General features: G+C 43.4%; 1 protein-coding gene across 3 annotated transcripts in view; it reads left to right on the top strand.

Annotated features, from left to right (window-relative positions):
• The first annotated feature begins 320 nt into the window (after positions 1-320).
• Positions 321-14,292, top strand: part of Tnc (tenascin C) — an 88,203-nt gene continuing 74,231 nt past the window's right edge. For all 3 annotated transcript variants that reach the window (XM_029476824.1, XM_029476822.1, XM_029476825.1), the window contains exon 1: positions 321-530. The gene's annotated coding sequence lies outside the window, so the exon portion shown is untranslated. The remainder of the gene's footprint in view (positions 531-14,292) is intronic.

Here is a 14,292-nt window from a genome sequence, read left to right as displayed (position 1 = left end):
CCTCTTATCCCAGCTCCCAAGGCTTCTGTTTCACAATTAGAATACTCATTTGTGGAGCAATGCAAAAAATCACACTTCACTAACAACTTCTCTGCGGGGGCGGAGGGAGCTGAAATTCCTACTTTTTTTTTTTCTTCACTATAAATTGTATGCAAATGGTCCGTTAGCTGGCTGCGCGCCTGGAGTGAGTGCGTCTTTCATGAGCTAACCCTGTTCCGCTGGGAGGGCTGTGCCTTTAACTCACCAACTGAAAAAAAAAGTGGGAAAGGATGTCTGGAGGCGAGGCGTCCCATTACAGAGGAAGGAGCTCCCTATATAAGCCTGCCAAAGCTGGCTGCTCCGGCCACAGCCTGCCTACTGTCACGCGTCTCTCCCGCGCGCAGACACACACCCTAGCCTCTGGTGGGCACAGACAGTGGCTGGGAAGACGCTAGGGACCGCGCGCTTGGGAACTCGCTGTGGCTTAACCCAGGTACTTCTTCAAGGAGCTGGTGCACCTAGAGACTTTGATTTTCCCCGACCTGGAAAAGGTGAGTCTGTTGATCCCATCACCCAGGATTTTTCTGGTGTGCTCCTGGCATTCCCGGTACCCAGTAAGGTGTGGGTTTGTAACTATAAAACTTTTGTTAATTTCCAAGCCCGGTAAAAGAGTGTTTCGCTGGGTGTGATCTGATGCGTCCCGATTATTCTATGCTTGCCCTCCTGCGGTCTTGTATTTGGTATGGATCTGTCAATAATCAGAGGAACTCAGGGAACTTTTGGTAAAGTTTTTGTCTCTGCCTTTCTTTGGAGGAAAAGTCTTACTTTAACACTTACCCTTTTACCTCATTGATTCTCACCTGTGGATTTTCCCCTTTTTTGGAGCGTTAGAGAAGTTGCATTTTAAAGTGGCATTTGCTCACAGCACTGGGGTGGGATGAGTACCGCGTACCCATAGTAGGGAGAACACAACTGTGCATCTACACAGTCTCAGCACTTGACAGTTTTTGTTCCCCTCTTGTCCCATTTGATCCTCAGTGTCCACTCTAGGGAAAGATAAGAGCTGGGTACCAGAGAGAGGAGATGAGTTCTGGGCACTGATGAAAAGCCCATAGGCTGTAAGATGAAACTGGTGGGCACGTCTGTGGGTTCTTGAAGCAAGGTGCCATCCTCCTGATTCAGAGACCTCAGGTGGGGCATGTTTAGAAGGTTTGGAGGCACCTGAACCCCATATTGCTCCCAAATCGGGCTCCCTCCTGACACTTTATCCCAGAACCTCAGTAACATCTTCCCTTCCCTGGTGAACTTTGGAGAGAGCACAGAGATTCCTCTATGCCATCGTTGTGACAGAGGGAATAAGAGGTTGGGGTTTGACCCTAGAAGTGGCTTGGGCATTCCCACTAGTGCCACCACAACATAAATGTGTCAGGAAAATATGTAACTTCTGTGAACCTTAGTTTCCACTTCTCTAAAGTGGGGACAGCAGCCCCCCTTATAATGAGGAGCGAATGAGGAACAAAAAAAGATCAAATCAGCAACTGGGCAATCTCTGTCATTGCCCAAAGCTGCCATCACCCTGGACGTGAAAAGCAGAGCCTCTTAACCCAGTTTTGCAGTGTGTCTGCTTACCCCGAAAACCTCTGTCTTCTTATCTTGCCCAATCTGAGACAGCCTGCTAGCCTGGCACGTATTTTACAAGCAAGGGGTTGTGTTGGCACCATTAGGAGAAAAGGTGGCAGCCTCAGGCTTGATGTGAATCTGGAGTTCTGACTCCAGAATGTCCTCAGGCATTTACAGGCTGAAGGGCTTGGCTATGGAGTGCTGTGTGGCTGGTGGTCTTTGGAATCAGATTCTTTGCCTCAGAGGATGAGCTGGACTGGGAGCTCTCTTTAAGAGCGAATGCCTCTTTTTCGTGTGTTTTCGTGGAATCTTTTTTTTTCTTTGTTTTATAGAGCTTTCCCTACATGCACCTTAGAAATGAAAGCTGCTCCCCACCCCACTGCCTTTCCTGAGATGCAACAAAGCTCACCAGGGCTGGCGAGAGGCATGCTCTGTCTAAATAAGCTGATGGAAAGTCCTCCTGTCTTATGAACCAAGCCTTTTGAAGGGCATGGGGGGTGGGGGGGCAGTGTGCCTTGGTCTGGTACATTCCAAGAATGTGACCACATCTAGGGAAAGAAGGGGGGTGCAGTGTGTGAATATTCTCTGGGTTACTCAAATGGGGTGAGCACGAGAGAGAGAGGGGGGGGAGGGAGAGGGAGAGGGAGAGACAGAGAGACAGAGACAGAGACAGAGAGACAGAGAGAGAGAGACAGAGAGATGAGAGAGAGAGACAGAGAGAGAGAGAGACAGAGAGACAGAGACAGAGACAGAGACAGAGACAGAGACAGAGACAGAGACAGAGACAGAGACAGAGACAGAGACAGAGACAGAGACAAAGACAAAGACAGAGAGAATGGATGAAGCCAAGCTTGGTAATCACCCACTCCCTCATTTGTTCAAAACACCTAACTTCGCGCTCTTGGCCTCTCTTTCCCCTGTCTCAAGAGGTGACAAGACTTCCATCCATCAGTTTTGTCACTCATACAAAGAGGGTGAGGAGTTACCTCTCCCGGCGCTCTGTGACACACACACCATAAGAGTTCAATAGACAGAGGTGTTTCTGTTTACCTTGTTACTAGATCACAGATACTTTCAAGATTAATGTCCTAAACAAATGTTTGTCAAGTTTAACAATAGAAGCAGTTATTAATAAATTATGAACAACCCCCCTCCCTGAGTTTCTGACAGATAAGCATGAGGCTGCATGGGCTAACATGGGGTTAAGGGGTGCAAACACACTATTCATCCCCCTGGAACATTTTTACCAGATTGCAAACAACAGGACACACAGCTCCAGGTCTCACAGTTAGGCAGTCCTTACTCAGGTCAGCGTTCTGAAATCCAGCAGCTACGGGAGTAAGGACAGTTCCCCAAATGAAACAGGAGACAGGAATTTTAGAGGCTTAAGAAAGGTTGGTTAGTTCAATCAATGTTAGTAATCACTATAGCAGCATAGAATTAACCAGTGTATGAGCTATAGGCTCTTGATGCTTCCCTGGGCATCATGATATCTAATGGCCACAGCAGGTCTCTGGAGCATGGGTGTACTTATAAGACAGAGAGACTCACAGAGCAGAGAGATTGGGTCTTGGAACTCAAGTGATAAGGCCAGAATCTAAGTTCATATCTTTCTTTGGAGGCTGTGCTTCTTTTCAATGTGTCAGCTTCTTGTATAGCCCTCAGAAGGAAAGCACTTCCTTTCTGACAAAATATGCCCCACCAGGCAGACTGTGGCCACCCATAAATACAGCAATAGCCTGATCATATAACCAGAATAGAATTTGGAAAGGGAACTTAGGCTGACAGAATGAAAAACATACTCCCTGAATCCTATCCGTTCTCATGTTCACTGTGAGCTAAAAACACCTCTCATCTCTCTGCCCTCAGTTCCATGAACTTACAAAGTGGCTTTCACAAAGCATAAAGGCTCCTCCGTACTGAGGCTGTTTGGGTTTGAAAAGTAGAGCTTGAGAAACAAATATTTAGTTGGTTCTCCATATACAGTTTCTCTATGGTAGTCAGACACTGACATAAAATAGCTAATAGTCAGGGATGAAGTGTGACACAGTGATGGGGAAGACTGTCTACTTAGTTTTCTAAAACTGCAAATTACAAATCAACAGCTCCATTTAATAGAAGGAGAAACTGAGGCTCAAGGAAGCTGAGTAGCTCAGCCCAGGATCTTCCCACAAGAGTCAGAACTGGCTGCAAACCCAAACTTTCTAAGTAAAACCCCACCGTTTTGTCTCTTGTGCCACGCTGCCTCCTGATGTCAGGCTTGGCTACCCAAGTGCAGAACTCTGCACGGTGTCCTTTGGGGAATGGCCAGAAGAGCACACAAGACTCCAGCTGGCATTGGTGCCTCTTGATTTCACAGAGGAGCCCTGCAGCTATCGTTTTTCATGGTGCACGGGAAAGGTTAGCTGGTGGTAGTGCAACCCAATGCTTAGAAACGGAAACATTCCAATTTCAGCTGAGGGACAGGGTGGGGGAAGTAGAAAGGAGAGAGACAGAGACAGACAGAGACAGAGAGATAGAGACAGAGACACAAAGAGAAAGACAGCAAGAGAGAGACAGAGAGGCAGACAGAGAGAGCAGAAAGAGAGAAAAATCACACACACACACACACACACACACACACGAGAGAGAGAGAGAGAGAGAGAGAGAGAGAGAGAGAGAGAGAGAGAGAGAGAGAAAGGGGGTAGCAAGGTTGCAGGCATGTCCTTTCTAGTGATTTTCATGACATCAGCCCATACTTCCCATGGCTGTGTAGGTGGGAGCTACAAAAGGGAGAACAGCCATACCTGCATCTTCTAAGATGTAGGAGAGCTAAATGTGTGGTTTTAGCTGGGGAGATAAAAATGGGGCTATCCCAGGTCTTTAAAGGTAGTCAGGGCACAGCTATAGCCTCCATGCTACAGATTCTGCCAAAGCCTCAAAGAGGAAGATTATGATTCAAACACCTCTCACTGCACGAAGATAGCTGGGAATCCCCTTGAATCCCATCCCAGACCAGTCTAAACACCTTCAACATATGGAAAACATTACATGAAGGCCCCTTTCCAAGAAGGAAAACCCCTTAATGTATAGTGAGACAAGCCTCCTAAAAATCCCAATCCTTTACAACACAAAGCACACTGGTGACTTTGCCTTCTATGAAATCTGCACACACCCTGTGACCTCTTGTGGAGGAGAAACCACTACATAGTTCTCTGATTCCAAGTCTGGTGCTCAGACTTTTGTTCAATTATACCCTTAAATCTAATCATCTTTGTTCTTTCTCCTTTTCTGCCATATATACTTCCTAGAGCAGTGGTTCTCAACCATCCTAAAACTGTGATCCTTTAATTCAGTTCCTCATGTTGTGGTGATGCACCCCCCGAAATAAAATTATTTTTGTTCCTTCATAACTGTAATTCTCTAGTTATGAATAGCAATGTAAATTTGCTGTTTTCTGACGGTCTTAGACAACTCCTGTGAAAGAGTCCTTCAACTCCCAAAGAGGTCACAAGCCACATGTTAAAAAAAACACTCTCCTAGACAGTAAGAGCCACCTGGAGTTCAGTGCTCTCTGCCATTCTTGATTCTCCACCATGGAACAAAATCAGAATGCCCACACTCAAAGCAGGTTGTGAACGGAAAATCCTTTCCATGTGTCCTTTCACTCTATTTGTGAGTGGAAATTTTTAAAAGATTATTTCATTCCAAGTCATCTCAGATGTTTGAAATTTCCTGAAGTTCACAGGTCCTGAAATGTGGGCACTTAAACTCAAATGGCTTTGGCTGGTCCTTTAACCTTCCTCAAACAGAATGCCAAGAGACAAAGGTGTTTCATAAGCCCTGAAAGCAGATAGCTTGCTTCAGAATCAGCCAAAGGTCACCTCTTACCCTAAAAGAGGGAAGGTGGCTTCTGTTAACATCTCTAAAGAATAGTCCAAACTATTCTTGATGCGGGAAGATGAAGGGTAACTGTGAAAGTAACTGCATTTGTTACTTTGTCCATTGTCAAGGCTTTCATTTGGGTTACAGTTTGCAGGGACATAATCTGTTCTGGCAGAGGAGGCAAAATGGCAGGTGCTGAGGGTGGCTGGTCATCCCGTATCCATGCTCAGGGAACAGAGTGATTGAGAGCTGGTACTCAGTCTCCTTTCTCCTTTGTATGGAGTCCAGAACCCCCACTGCATGGAATGATGCCACCCACACTTAGGGTGAGGCTTCTCACATCAATTAATGCGATCTAGAAAATGACTAACAGACACGCCCAGAGGTTTGTTTCTAGACCCATTTTTTCAAATCCTATCAAACCAATGATCAACATTAACCAGCCCACTAAATGTTGTCACCTACTCGATCAATACTGTGCCATTTTACCATTGTTTATTATTTGCAATATCATTGCCATTCTAATGTTGGGGACCTGGGGTGAATTAATGTAAGTAGCCTGTTGAATATCATGCAGGTAGATGATAGGGGAAACCTTAACATAAACCCGGGCCAAGTCCCTAGAAGGAGGGACCATTAGGCTACGTGAGCCATGCTAGGCACCATGCTTCTGCTCCTCTTGTCATGGGCAGGTCATTGTCCCCAGAGTCTGCATGCCTTCTGCAGGCATCAGACACTCAGAATGTAATGTCTGTGAAGTTCTATGCTGTTCCCAATACAACAGGGTTTGACTTCTGTAGGTGTGCTCTGCAGCTCTTTCAGGTTTCAGGACTGACCATGTTTCTCATGTGCAGGACGGATCTTCCCAACATGGTAGGCTCATGAACCAGTGCATTAATGAAACACTCCTATGCACATCACCTCGACATGCTCCCAGACTGTATACAGAAAGGCTTTGCAGGAAGGTAAAATGAGGCCTTTGTTACTTGCTTAAAGTAGAAGGTAAAGGCATTCAGAGCTCCTTCACAGGACCAACACCATAGAGTTTGTTTCCCTCGTTATGCCACAGGATTCTAAAGAATTGACTCAAGTGTCTACATAACAAAACAGCTTAGAGATGACAGGCTATTGGCTTGATGAACATTTATATTTTAAAGATTTATTTTGTTTTGAGTTATGGACGTGTGTCTCTGTTGAGGTAGGTGCACAGAAGGACAGTTTCTCTAGGGGGTCAGAGGAGAGTGTCAGATCTCTGGAGCTGGAGTTCCTGGCAGTTGTGAGCATTCCTGCTTAGGTCCTCAGACCTGGACTCATCCCCGCTGAAAGGACAGCACAAGCCGTCTCCACAGCCTCACATTTGCATTTTGGAAAGGTAGTTAAGTAAAGCAGGCAATGCTTAGATGGGTGAATGAATTATCAATGAGGGGCTTTAGACAAGTCTGTGGATTCTGTGCACTGGAAGAGTCATATAAGACAGTTAAGGTAACAGTTGCTGAGTTAAAAAGTGGAAGAGAATCAAGACTGTTGAGAAAAGCATTAGTTTTATTCAAAATGTTAAAGCTATAGTACTAGGTCTGGGAATATTGGATAAAAGTACAGTGTTCAGGGAGCCCGAACAGCCATACAACAGGACGCCACTGCACGTCACCTGAAGAAGCAACAGACTGAGATCAGAAGAAGATAGTCCAGAACTCCATTAGACCATCTGCCAGCCCTTGCAAAACAATGAGTGTAAGTGCCAGTGTATGAAATGGTATATCTTTTTTAAAAAGATTTATTTATTTTACGTGTGAGTGCACTGTAGCTGTCTTCAGACACACCAGAAGAAGGCATCAGATCCCATTACAGATGGTTGTGAGCCACTATGTGGTTGCTGGGAATTGAACTCAGGACCTCTGGAAGAGCAGTCAGTGCTCTTAACCACTGAGCCATCTCTCCAGCCCTGAAATGATAATATCTTAAAAATTTTTTAAAAAGTATACATCTAATACTAAAGTCACCTATGGTGATAGAAGTTTGGTGGAGGTAACCACAGAAGGAGCTCTGGCACAGCAGGGGAGTCTGCTTGCTAGGGAAAGACAGGAAGCCAGACAGCTCCCTCCCACAGTGGACAGTGGCATCATGGATAGCCTGTGTCATTGGCAATCATACAGAAGTAGCTGGAAGCAGGGATGTTATAGAAGAGTGTTCTTACAGAGGCTGCTTTCACTAGAACTTAGAATGTCAATGCTGAAGAGGCTGATTGATGGGTACCCTCAAAGCCAGGAGCTTACAGATCAGGTTCAAAAAGAAATCCAGAGGTTATTCAGGAGATCCCGTGGAGAGAAGGGTGAGGCAAAAGTCACTTTCAACTTCATTTCAACTAAAGCCCCTCTCCGTTTATGTTTTGTGCATGGAACTTTCACATGAGATAGAAAGGAAGGCTTCTCTGGCACAAAAAGAAGAAGAAAGGAGGAGGAAGAGGAGGAGGGGGGAGGGGGAGGAGGAGGAAAATGTTTGTAAAAATCACTGGCCAACTTTAACATCTTCATTTTAAAGATGGTGAAACTGAGACATGGGGAAGAGAGATATTTTCCTAAGATGTCATGCCAGCTGGCAGCGGGTCAGGGCAGAATCTTGGGTATCCTGACTCTGCTCTTAGAATCCAGGGACAACATAAAAGTCTGCAGTTAATATATCCTCTTACAGAAGAAAAATGAACTGTCTTATTCTCTAAATAGCATAACACATGTGGATTGAGCTAACAATTCTATTAGTTACTTACCCACCACAAAAACGTAGTCATTAAAAACATCACAGGTGCCGGGCATGGTGGCACACACCTTTAATCCCAGCACTTGGGAGGCAGAGGCAGGTGAATTTCTGAGTTTGAAGCCAGCCTGGTCCACAGAGTGAGTTCCAGGACAGCCAGGGCTACACAGAGAAACCCTGTCTCGAAAACAACAACAGCAGCAACAACAACAACAATAAACAAAAACAAAAACTAAAACATCACAGGTTGTGTCTTATGGCTTCTATAGGTCTAGAATCAAAGCATAGCTGAGCAGAGTTAGGCTGGAATTTCTATGATCAGTTGTCATGGGCCTGGGTTTGGATCATATCTGAAGGCTTGAGTGGGGATCAGCCCTCTTCCAGGCTGTGTCTGTTGACTGGACTCCATTTCTCAGGAGGTTCTAGACTGAAGCTGTCAGTTCCATGCTGCCTTAATAACTGCTCACATGGGGCATTTCAACAAAGCCATTTATCTCATCCAAGCCAATCACACACACACATACACACACAGAGAGAGAGAGAGAGAGACAGAGACAGAGACAGAGACAGAGAGACAGAGAGAGAGACAGAGACAGAGACAGAGACAGAGACATTAGATAAATGGAGTTTGCTTAACAATAATCACCCCAAGTAGGATTTTGGGTTTTTTTAAACTCTTATAACTTTCTAATTTTTTTAACTTTCTCTATATATTTTTTTTTCATTTTTGCAGCACTGGCCTTTATGCCCTGCCAGCAAGCACTCTGCCAGTTTAGCTACACCTTCTGTATTCTGAGATCAGGTCCTAGGTAATTGATGTTAGTCTTGAACTTTCTCTGTGGCCAAGAATGACCTTGAGTTTTCTCCAGCCTCCTGCTTCCTAGGGCTGGGATGACTTGCACACACCACCACACCTGGTTTCAAAAGTAATCCATTGAACTAATTTGATCATGATGAAATCTCGAGGCTATTGAGAGCTAGTATCAATACAGTCAATTTTGAGTCAGCTTGCTATCGCTAATAATCCAGTGTCACCATTCCCTGGCATCATATTATAGATAACAAATTCACTCAGTCCATCTGCACTTATATCAATGGGTAACAAGATCACCACTAAGGTGATCTATGTTTTAATTCTTCTACCCAATTGTACGGTAATTATCATAGATCATTTTAGTGGCCCTGATTTCTTTCAAATATCACCCCAAGGCAGCATTTTAAAGACAGTAATTCCAAATGTATTAGCCAAGGTTCTCAAAGAGCAACAGAACTGATTAAATATCAGAAAGAGATTTACTATATTGGCTCACAGGATGTTGTCTGAGTAATCTAACAATGGCTGTCTCACACTGGAGAGGCTGAGAATCCAGTAAACTTTGAGTTTGTAAGACTGAATATCTCAGCAGTCTCCATTGGGTACTGACAACCTGGAGGACTCCTGAAGAACTGCTGGCTTCCTGGAAGTGTTAGAATCCCTAATTAATTGTTTCTGTTATTGGTAAAGGAATGCCTCAGCAGCAGAGTAGATGAATATGCCAGGAAGAGTGAAGGAAGATACGTGTGTTATTCATTTGGGGGTCTAGCTGTGGTTCCGTGATGCAGCACACAGTCTACAGGATGGAGCAGAGTTTGAAATGACTAGGGTTCTGCAGGATCCCAGGCTGGCTGGCTGGCTGTGTGTGTGTGTGTGTGTGTCTGTGTGTCTGTGTGTATAGTGGGCTGGTCTTAATGTTACAGATCTTTTAGACAAATACCTTCTCCAATGGTCTTCAATGAAACAGCTGAGAGGACCTTAGCTTATGCACATACCTTTATTTGGGCTGGGTTTGTATGTATTTATTCAGGGTGAACCAGAGCTATATATGGGCCTTGGAGAGTGGGAAGGAGTTTTTAGGATAAATAAAATCATTGGCTAGAGTTTAAAGTTCTGTGAATGGCTCATTTGTGTGGAGAGGCATTCCAGGAATCTCAGGTACTTCTGATGAGGGTTCTTATTGGGGGTGGGGAGAGGAAGTTGAACTTGTAGGTCTGCCAAGGACTACTCACCTTTCCCAAGATAGAAGGTGTGAGAAGTTGGGCTCCCCAAACAAAGTCAGAGAAGGGGAAACCCTGCTGGTAAATGGGAGTCCTCCATTTTCCGCTGAGTTCTGGTGATTTAACCAGTCATAGTAGACGTTTACCCTAAATTAGCAGGATTTCCTCACAGACAAGGAGCCAAAGAAACAAGTTTCTTTGTTTTATGATCTTTCATGTGAGCTGCCATCATAAGGTGCTATCCAGATTTTAAGATGGACCATCCTGCTTCAAATAATCTGATTGAGAAAACCCCTCACAGGAGTGCCCAGTACCTTAGATTCCAGATTCAGTCAAACTGACAAACAAGATTAGCCATCACACAAAATATATTTTACTGAACGTTCAAGCAGTGAAAATGAAAAGCACCTGCTTTTCTTATCACCCATCTAGGCTTCCCAGCATATAAATTAAGACTAAACTTTAGAATTTCATTTTCTTTCTTTCTTCTATACCATATGCAGTATGGTGTGCCCTCTACTGCTGTTATTGTGTCTTAGGATATCCACTGCAATGAAAAGACACCATGATCAAGGCAACTCTTATAAAGGACAACATTTAATTGGGTCTGGCTTACAGGTTCAGAGGTTCAGTCCATTATTATTGAGATGGGAGAACGGTAGTGTCTTGGCAGACATGGCATTGGCGAAGGACCTGAGAGTTCTACATCTTGTTCCAAAGGGAACCAAGGGAAGACTGGTCAACCCACCCCTTACAGTGACACATTTCCTCCACCAAGGCCACATCTACTCCAACAGGGCCACACTTTCTAGTAGTGCCACTCCCTAGGCCAAGCATATTCAAACCACCACATTTGGTTTAAATATAAAATGCTTCTGAAGGTTTGTTATTTCAGTACTTAATTCTCAACTGGAGATGTTGTTCCAGGGACTATAGATTCTATAAGTCAAAAGAATTTTCAAGGGCAAGGTCTGGGTGGCAGAATGTTACATCCAGCCCTCCTCCCTATTTTTATCTCTGGCTTTGTGCTTCCTGGCTTGCAATATGTGAGTGGCTTCTGACACATGCTTCAGTCACCACATCTTCTATATTAGCTCTCAAGAAACAGAACAAATAGGATGAATATATATTAAAGGAGATTTATTAGGTTGGCTTACCATATTAAGATATTGTCTGTAGTATAACACTGACTGTTGTCATAATGGAGAGCCAGAGAACAGGTGACTACTCTGTCTACAAGGCTAGATGCCCCAGAAGACCCAATGTGATATTTAATGTCTGGAAGAATCCTGAAGCACCCCTAATCTTTAGTCCATATTGGGAAGCTAAAGAATCTGAGTCCTCATGTCAGTGAAAGATGGCAGCAACAGAGGTAATAGTGGCAACAGAGTAGATACACTCACCAGTGGGAGAATAATGCAAACAGACAGAAGAGAAATCACTTTCCCCTTGGATCTTCTCATATACTGTCATCAGAGGAAGTTTCCACACACTCTGAGGGAGATCACTTCCCTTAATTTCCCTAGTAAATAACCTTACAGACCTGCCTTGATGTACACTTCTGAGCTGATTCCATATCCATTCAAGTTGACAACAAAGAGCAATCATCACAACTCCCTCCCTTGTTAAACTGATACCCAATCACATCTCCTTATGTTATGCTTCAATTCCCAAAAGGTACTGCCAAGCATGTTGTAACTATCTGTAAATGTGCTATACCACCCCACCCACGACTCCCCAGAATAGGTGACAAAGTCTTTGAGGAAATCTTAGTCTATTACTGTCTCACGAATTTAAAATATTCTCTGTCACGATGGACTACAACTCTCTGAAACAGTGAGCCAAAATTAAACTTTTCCTCCCTTAAGTTGGTTCTTTTTGGGGGATTTTGATCTAATCAATTACAAAGTAAGTATCAGAAGTCAAGCACTTCTCTGCCTCCCCATGCCCTCAGTTAGCAACCTCTATACTCAATTCTCAGCATCTTATAAATGAGCCAATACAAGAGATTCCTACTGGAGCCCCATCACACCTTTGATCTATGTCACAAGTTAGAATTATAGAGGCCAGAATGTCTATGCCCAAATATTTCCAAGCAGTTATTTTCTATGAAGAAAATTCGCATCACCTAGTTGACTTTTATGGTTTCCTATCGTCCAGACCCCTGGCCCCCAAGCAGACTCTGGGCCTCAGTTAGCATCATGCTTTCCACACACAGCTTTCATGCTTATTTTTTTCTTGTAAATGTCATTTTCTATTACATAAAATGGCATTCTCTGTTTTATATCTAAATGATCTTCTTTCTTTAGTTGTCAGTTCTGATGCCACCTCCTCCGGGTACAACAGATACTCCCATATTGTGCCCTTTTGCACCATCCTTTATATCAAGATGTAATTATTATACAATAGACAAACCCTTCTGACACAGCAGTTCTCAAGAGGATATTTGTACCTGGTTCACCTGAAAATCAGCATGATTCAAAATTAATCTTAAATACCTGATAAAGTCCTTATTTCCAAGACTCAAAAATCCATGTCTCATGAGTCTTGCTTAGAAAAACTAGAGTTAGAAGTTATTTATGTGTTTTCAGCACTGGACAGGAAACCATGTAGGACACAGACTTCAAGGATTATCTTTGCTTTCAAAGCCAGTCCTAAAAATAACTGCCATCATGACTTGGGATTTGGGAAAAGCCAGTACCAAGGACAGAGGACATCTGTCAGGGGATTTGAGAATGAGTCAGAGATGGCTGTTGTAACAAGATTGATCAATTACCAACTAGTGGGAGGAATGAATGGTCTCAGGGAAGAGATGAAGACAAGGATCTCCTTGAATTTGGATATGGGGAAAATCACAACCCATAGAAAGAAATGAATCGTGATTAAGAGTGTGGCTTTGGTATCTGAGGGCTCTGAGTTAAAAATATTTTTGTTTGCTATGCAAGCTTGACTAAATAACTGCTCTAACTTTAATATGTAATATATAATGTATAGTATATAATATATAATGTATGATATATGATATGTGATATATGATATATATGACACACTATAGCAATGCCTATCTTAGAAGATCATGATGGTGATTAAATAATATTATGTATTACATTGCTTCCAAAAATTGGCATGTGGCACAAATAGTGTCATTCATGTCGATACTGCTTTTGAAACAGTTCTTGGTAATAAGACCCCACTTGGTAAACTGTTCTCAAATTGTATCCTATGAAACAGATCCTTACTGAGAGTCACTTAAAGAGGGTTCTGTGGCTACTAAGTCTGGAAACACTTGACAATATCTTGGAAATTCGGGGTTCATATAGTCTTTTCAGCTCTCGTTCCAAAGGCTGACAACACAGTAGCAGAAACAATAAGGTAATATCCTATAATTCATTATAAAACTATTTTTCTTCTATGTGGGCTTCTATGGCAAATTTTTGTGTACTGGGTAGTATGGAAAGAACAGAAATCCACTTGCCTGGAGAATTTGATCTTAAGAATGAAACACCAATAGATTCCATGTCTCGGAAGTGCTCACATCCTGGTTCATAGATTAAGATTCACAGCTGTGCCTACACAGGTTGGAAGAGACAAGGAGGGGAGGGTCCATGGGGCATCATTCTAAAGGACAGTGATCCCATTATAGAAAGCCCTATCCACATGAACAGTTACTTTCTAACAAGCAATAGTACAATATTGTTAGGTTCCGATACATGAGTGTTGGGAGTATCCACAAATATCCAGATCATGCCATGAGGGAAGAGAGGTGATAAAAAGGAGCCAGACTAACTCCTAAAACCTTCAAAGGAGATGTCAGAATGGAATATGGACTGAGGTCTTTAGGCATTGGTTAGGAATCTGAATATCCCTGTTTGATTAGAAACTAATGGAATGTTTGATGTGATCAAATTCAGAATCTGAGAAATTCTGTTCAGCTCTGGTGAATCCATATCCCCAATCTGATGAGACCACTGACACCCTTATCCATTTGAAAGCTGCCTTAAAATGTGTTGGACCGAGTCCAATCACGCGGGACCTGAGACTTCT

The sequence above is a fragment of the Mus caroli genome, chromosome 4 (assembly GCF_900094665.2).
Source record: "Mus caroli chromosome 4, CAROLI_EIJ_v1.1, whole genome shotgun sequence".
Taxonomy (NCBI): Eukaryota; Metazoa; Chordata; class Mammalia; order Rodentia; family Muridae; genus Mus; species Mus caroli.
Note: the sequence above shows the minus strand (reverse complement) of the source record. Positions and strands in the feature narration are given on the sequence as shown.